Here is a 7911-nt window from a genome sequence, read left to right as displayed (position 1 = left end):
GCCGCGAGACGGAACGAGGAGGGCGCGAACGCGCTCGGCGCCGCGCGCGGTCACGCTTGTCGCGCGCGCACGTGTGCACGTTTCGAGCGTTCTACACACCGCTTGCACAATGTGTAGATACGTGCAAGATGCGTGTATCTGATGCCGAGCGAGACCTGTTTCCTTTTTCCCGAACAGTGTAAACGTGTACACACGGAGAGACGGTGTCTGTAAACACTGTCTGTCGAGCAGTGTCGCCTGATTACGAGCGTGAACCGTGTATGCAAGTAATGCACGCGCGGTAACGCGTTCACGTTTGTAATGAAAAATATATACCGTTGAACGCTTGTTGAGATGTTGGAAAGAAATTTAAAAAAGGAATTAGTATTTAGTAAAAATTTAAATCAAAAGTCAACAAAGTTTAGAATCTATGAAATCTATATATAAAAGTTGTAATAATAATTTTAAATACTTTTTCTTCGATTCCTCTAGTTCTCGACCGGGAGGCCAACGTTCCCAACCCAACACTTCCGACAACAACATTTTCCCAGTAATAGGAAATTTATACACCTTCTTATCAACAAAAAGAAGAAAGGAAAAAGAGAAAGAAATCACACAACCACTTATCTTGGCGCAATTACACTCCGCTTCCATTTCCTTTATCACTGGAGTGGAGGAGCGCTCGAGCGGCTCATTATCTCACGCGGAGGCTGAAATCTTCCAGGAACGCGTGTCTTCCTCGTTTCACCGGTCTTGCCCTTATCGATCGGAGGGGAGTGCACGTAGCACGAGAGACGTTGGCCGCGAAACGGCGATAAATTGCTCGCGTGCAATTGCCGGTTACGCGGTTATTATCGGTCCTCTTTTTCCCCCTCGGGATAGAGGCATAGAAGCCTCTCTACGTGGAAGCATGCGACTCCCCTGGCTTCCGTAACTGTGTCGTCTTCCACTTCCGGCAGGATGTTTCTCCCAGATGCGCGTATGCGTGTGTATTTAGTAGAATGTCAAGCCTTTTTCCTTTGCCAATGAACGGAATAAGATAATGCGGAGTGTGGTAATTTCTACGATTCTTATAAAAATTATTCTGTGATATCTTGGTTCAATTTTTTGTTTGGCTCTGGTAAAAAATATTTATGGAACGTATTAATATTTTTCTTTTTGCGTGTGTGATTTCAGAACACAAATTCTCGGTGAAATTAATATTCAATCTTCAAAATTAATACGCGTATAAACTCACTTTCGAAACTCGAGATTGATATTTTTATCCTTCGATATAATTTTCTGAATAATGAATATTCGAATGTTGGTAGACAAGGGAACGTTGGTAATTGCAAGGAAAGCCTAAGATTGATACACTGTGAAGATGATTCGCGGTGACACGTAGTCATTGAGTTCTTGGGCCTTACGTGGCTTTTTCTTTATGAGAATCACGTAGAGATCGGTTGCGCGCGTCTCGAAAAGTGGGTAGGGTGACGAGAACGAGGCAACGATAGCTTTGAGAACGAGCATCATTGCGGGACACGGAGAATTGCAGAATGATTACCATGTTTTACACAGGCACGATGTTTCTCCATTCTATCATTTGAACTTTCTAATAATCTGTATGGGGGGAAAAGAAAAAAACAGGCGTATTAAATGCGACTTAAGTTTTTAGTAGATCCCTTTGGAAACGACTATTGCGAAAAGAAACGTTGATGAACCCATTTCAAAGCTCGTTTTAAAAGTTTTTTTATTTTTTTAAAAAAAGAATAAATACTCAAGAACGAAGAATTTTCTAACAGACCCGAAGCTTTCACTTTAGAAGAGAATTTTAAAAATTTTAGCGAAGGAAGAAAAGTTTCAAACTGATTTTTTCACAACGATAAGTATCTCCGCATTTTTACTTTTTCACAATATCTCGAAAAATTAAATATAATTCGATTCCACTGTACCGTAAATAAGCATTATCAATTTTCCCGCAAAAATATATTACTCGTAACGATAAATATTAAAAGGAAAGAAAAAAAAAAAAGAGAAATGTCACCAAGAAATGTCCCTTCCAGATCCTTGACGCACAAATCCCGGCCATGATGGAACCACGAAAGAGACTCACCTGGCACGTCGAGGCACAAAAGAATCAAAAAGGTTTCGCCCCCCTTTCGCTTCCCAGTTACCGGGCACGGACTGTAGTCTCTCCTTAGGCCGAGCCGTTTCTCTCTCTCTCTCTTTCTCCATTCCTTCCACTCCCATAGCAGAGGCCGCATACCTCCTTAGGATGCAGTGTAGACCTGTCCATTGGCTGGCAGACATCGGTTCTTTTTCGAAACGGCCACGACTCATGAAACCGGGCGGATAAAGGGATTACGAACTCGTGTTGGAGACAGACTGTCGCGCGTCGATGCGTCATGAGGTACGGTGTACGTGTCGTCCATTGAAACATTTTATTTTTCTCGTTTCGTGTTTCGATTCGATTATGGTAAACGAAATAACACGTGGTGTGACGATGAGTTGATACGGTGCTGCGAGGAAGAAGGATCTTGGACCGACTTTATGAGGTAAGGTCCTTGCGCGGACGGCAATATTCTCGTCTTTTGTGACCGTTGCTCGCGTTGTGATGTTTCAACGAAAACGTGTTTCAAAGAATATTTAATTTAATCATTGTTTCCGTAGTTTCTGTTATATGCGAAAGGACGATCGGTCGAAAGTTGTTAACGATGCGAATAGAGCGAGTAGTGGAAAGAGACTCGAGTCATTGGTACGTAGATAGATTTGTTTTCACGTGCTACTGTTATTTAAATAGAATCTCGAAGCTCGAGTCATTTCGCAAAACCATTCGATTTTGGACTGTGTGATGTTAAATATAAATCTTTGGTGAGGTAAAGGCCAACTAGTGCAAGGCAGTTACAGTACGCGAGACTCGAGAGACTTGGTGGTATTTCCTTGACCTTTATACCGTGAGTTTAAGACGTTTCTTCGAATCCCGAAACGTCGAAATTCGCGAAAGATTCACGAGAGGAGATCGTAGGATCGTGGGATAAGATTGGTCGGTTTTGTCTCCAAAAAACCGAATATTCGTTGGAGATTATTGGATTTTAAAGCTTTTACTCGAAGAGGTATTATAATAACGCACTGACAAACTATGCCGAACTCTCTCGTCATCGTTTTCGCCGGTTCCAGGGAAACCAGTCTGACCGGCGAGTGCACTAGTCGAAGTCGTGGTTTCAAGGAACCGGTGTCAAGTTCGTGGAGCAGGAAAAGCTTGGAACGTATCCACACGAATCTAAAAATTAATATAATTTTTCTCTCGAATTCCGAATATTAAGACACTCAGGAATTCTTATCGTATCCCCTCTCAAATATCCATATTTCTCTGCCTCTAAATATCCCTCTTCTCTTACAAACACTCTTCTCGATCTCCCAGTTATAACTCCTTATCTCTCCGTAATATCGAGTCACACATCCACCACAAATTATACCTGCAAACCTTCGTATTAATCCCAAACCTATCAATCTTACTTTCGAATTACAAAATCCGTATGTAGCTCCGCTAAATACAAAATATTGCGTACATTTTTCTTCTGAGCGAACTAACCGTTCTCACTCATTTATCCAAGATCGAAACGATTGACTTTATCGTAAACACCTACGTACTACGTGCAAAAAGTCTGGGAAGGCAACGGAGGTTAACAGAATTCTCCAACGATACGTTTCTCCAAGAAGAATTCTTGTAATCGTTTCTTCGAAGGGAAAAAAAAAAGAAAAGGAAAAAGAGAAAGAAAAACACGATCCGTCCACACGTTGATTCGTTCTCCGCCGACGAAAAATGCGGAGGACGAGGTAGAATGAAGCGCGTGGCAGGATGGATAGTTTTCTTAGTCATTCATCCTGGCATCACCTGGTCACACAGTGTCAGGATTCCAGCCGCGTAACGTAATGGCGGGGAACGCGGTGGAAGGGGGGCCTTCCATAACGGTTTTTTTTTCTTCCTCTCACCGGCTGCCTCTCCTCTCTTCCTCTCGCTTTTCCGCCCTGCTCCGCTCCTCTTCGCTCCTTTCTCGAACGATTAACGAGTCTAGGACGTCGGCTCTTGTACCGCGGAACAGTTAGCCGCTCGTACTCGTTTGCTTTTCGCGCTGTCCAAGAGAAAATCGGGTATGGACACACCGTGTCGGAGAAAGATATTAGCAGCGATAAATTATAATAACTCGCCAAGTATCGAGTCGAATGTATGTTGAATTTCGTATATTTTATCCTCAGAGAGAGAGAGAGAGAGAAATCGAGAAGAGTACATAGTAGTCGAAAAGAACACAGCGTACAAAAAAAGAAAAAGATAAATTAAAAAGTGTAGCAATTTTTGATACAAGTTGCCTCGTGTGTAGAATTCTATCCAAAGTCGTTGACCGATATCTCGATGACGAGCCGCGAAATTTCATAAGGTGAAGGCGATTTCGAAATCGTCACGTTGCCGGGTAATCGAGAAGCGATTACGAATCGCTCGTGCTTGGCACGCGGTTTCCGACCGCATCTGGGTCAACGAACGAATCTAGGTAATTTATTCACCTATGGAATCCACTCTCTGAGAAATTTTGATGTAAGAGGCGCGCGCGTGAACGGGTTTTCTTAACGTGTAAATCGGATTGTGGACTTTGGTAATTTTCAGATTGTCTCGTATCAGATATCAAGCGTGTCAGACGTTTGCTTGGCAAAGCCTGAGCAAGATGTTTCAAATATTTGGTAAAAGAATATGGGTTAAGTTTGCGGAAAGATTATTTTCTTCCCACAAGTAATTTTTTAATTTTTAATACAATTTATTATTCCTGCTTAATATAAATGAAAAATGTTTTATTGAACTGAAATAAATAAATTTCTTTCGTGTATTAAACAATTAATAATACCGTGACACATTTTATCGTATATATTTCTAAAAATTTGCTAGAGGAGATTACAAACAAGATTACAAATTTTCTCTCGACGTTTATTATTCGCGGAAGCGAATAAACGCGAGAAGGAAAGCTCTCCATCAGATAGCACAGAAATTAATTCCTGTGAGAGGCATCGTAACGCGAAATAAATTGTGAAATATATTTCGCCGATGATGAAACCGGTTTGCTTCTTTATCACAACGTAGCCCGTGAAATTGAACTTGATTTAATGTTGTTATTCAGCGTTTTATTGATTACATTACTATGTTTAGGCATCGATGAGCTAATAGTTTACGAAAAATTACGAAGCAACGAAGGAGCTTATCGACAAAAAGAGTAATCTTTTTTTTTTTCAATGCTATAAATAAGCAGATAAAATGCAAAGAATGAAAGATAAAATAGCTCCCTTAAGAAAATAATCTTGTAATATTATTGAAAATGGATTTACAGATCGATATTTTAAATCATCGAAGAGTAACGAACTGTAGTTTATGCGATTTTTAACATTTATCATTGAAAAGCAATTGCAATTTTCTCTGGAAATGTTGAATCCAGTTTCGTTTTATTGTTTTAAATGTCGATCGAGTATAATTATCATTTCTATTTAAATATAATATCATTGAAAAATAATATCACAACTATAACGATTATAAATTAATATCGTTAATATTTGGTGATATTTAATAAATCATGAAATAATAAATTAGTCAAATAAAGAATAATAAGGAATTGAAGGAATATTTTATTTCGAATTAGTATGCATGGTATATCGTTTGCAAAAACAGCAAACCAATATTTTTCGTTCCATCACCTAACAAATGGATCAATTTCGTCGTTTCAAATTGATGAAACGTAACGACCACGTTTATTTCGAAATTGGGCCGCTTTCATCTTGTTATTATAAACGTGTTTTGAATCACCCATGACCCATATACCGAAATATACGACCAGTTAAACTTTAAACAGCAAATTGCATGCATCGCGGCAATTACCATCGAGTAAATTCATAATAAATACAAGACAACGAACTCGACTTGGTTTAACATCACGTGTAATAGGATCACCATTATTAAATAGAGCATGGAGGCGATATATTCTATTTGAATAATTTTATGTCATCATTACATCTCTTGTCGTCGACCAGATTCCGTCGTTCCTTTTATGAGCAAGAAAAATATACGACATACGTAAGGAAATTTATAAAATAAAACTTGTTCTAAGAAAAATTATAGATTAAGAATCCTTTCTTCGTCCTATATTCAATTAACAATGAAAAAGATTTATAAATGAAAAAATTTGAATTTTTTAAAATTTCGACTTAATTTCTTCATTCCACAAATCTTAAATATCTCGTTTCCAACAAAGAAAATTGTTCAGTCCACGATATGTCCCTTCATAATTATTTCTACGTGATTTCACGCTCTGTTTTACGATATTATTCACGATGAAATATCGATCCGCGAATTTTTTGCTGGTTAAAATCGAATCCAATTTAGCCGTTCGATCCAATCTGTATCGTTCTATACAATTTAAGTATTGGCGTCTGATTAAATTGCTATTGCAGTTTCTTTGGTCGAGCGTCCAAAGCGCATTGGATATATAGCGGGTACATCCTGGATTTTAACGCTTCGTGCTTTTCCTCGATGCACGCGTTGCAATAGAAATCGTATGCTGAAACATAGGACGGGTCGGCTTGTTATTGCGGATTCTATTTAAACGGATTACGTAGACTTTCTTGAATGTTTCGTTGCCCATGCGTGAATCCTTGGGAATATCATGGAAACTTTGATATTACTCACAACGTTTTGTCCGATTTTTTCTTAGTAGATGTATTCAATCGTGGATCAAGTTTCTAATAAATTTATTACGTTCCTCCGGAGGAAATTAATATGCTGCTACACGCAGTCTGCCAAGTTTATTAAAAGTTTTTTATTATCATTAAATTAAAGCGTAGAAAATACGTAGAAAGTAATATGATTTATTTATCGTTCTTTATCGTATTATTATAGAAATATATTTTTTTAATTTTATCAGAAAATTAAAATTAAAAATTAAGATGATTTTCCCGATCAGATCCCTAATCTACGTAATTAACAATTAAATTTATGGATAACAACGGTGCAAATATATTTCGAAAGGAATATATTTAATCGAAAGGAATATTTGATCAAATGGTTTCGATTCTGCACGAGCTATCGTCTACCAAGTGAGAGTTATGACGGAGATAGAATAACTTGGAAACGCGTACTGCGTTTTATCCCAGATGCCGTTGTGCAAGACTTTTGTTCGGAATCTGGAGGCTCTACTAGAAAGTTATAACAGCGTAGAGATCGTAACAGGCCGCGCTAACCCTAATACGCGCTACTCATTGGCCCGTGAAATTTCGCGATCTTGAAATATTATTTCCCGTTTACATTGGTAAAAAAATTCGATCGATTATCTCATCTCGCACTTCAATAGATCCAGGTCATTTGCCTTCTTCGAAATTCGAAATCTTCTTGCCGATTCTGCAGCTTTTATTATAATTATTATCAACACATTTCTTCCCGAATTTTCTATATTTTTAAAATATTCTCCTTCTATAAATAATAGAGGAAAATAATTTATCTAGAAACAAAAAAAGAACACTTATTCGTTCGTTGGAGTTTCAAATTCTCAAAAGTATCCATTATTATTATTATATATCCATTTTTCAACGATTCTACTTAAAAATAATCTTCTTCGAAATCTTCGAAATTCTGAAACAATCGAATCCAAACCAACGCTCCAGATTCGGCTCCATACTTCTATAACCAACGAGGAGCGTTCTAGACAAATGTTGGAGAGAAGCGGCCAACAGGACGATTCAATTTACGGATCGTGGTGCAACAAGAGTTCCGCGAACTCCTGAAATGGAATCTGATTTCTAACGGCTTTTCACCGACCCGAGTCATACCCGCTTCGAGTCATTCAGTCAGCGTAAAGTGGTCGGTGGTTGCACCGCCATAGTGGTTCGCCTCAATCGTATTTTTCTCGAAACGGCGAAGCCTCA

General features: G+C 38.6%; 1 protein-coding gene across 1 annotated transcript in view; it reads left to right on the top strand.

Moving 5' to 3' along the window:
* Window positions 1-2186: 2186 nt before the first annotated feature.
* The window catches only part of LOC102680800 (cadherin-23), a 15629-nt gene continuing 9904 nt past the window's right edge, over window positions 2187-7911 (top strand). The window contains exon 1 of the mRNA XM_031509839.1: window positions 2187-2513. The gene's annotated coding sequence lies outside the window, so the exon portion shown is untranslated. The remainder of the gene's footprint in view (window positions 2514-7911) is intronic.

This window comes from Apis dorsata, unplaced genomic scaffold, assembly GCF_000469605.1.
Source record: "Apis dorsata unplaced genomic scaffold, Apis dorsata 1.3 scaffold_185, whole genome shotgun sequence".
NCBI classification, from domain to species: domain Eukaryota; kingdom Metazoa; phylum Arthropoda; class Insecta; order Hymenoptera; family Apidae; genus Apis; species Apis dorsata.
The sequence above is the reverse complement of the archived record's forward strand: the minus strand, read 5'-3'. Positions and strand labels throughout refer to the sequence as shown.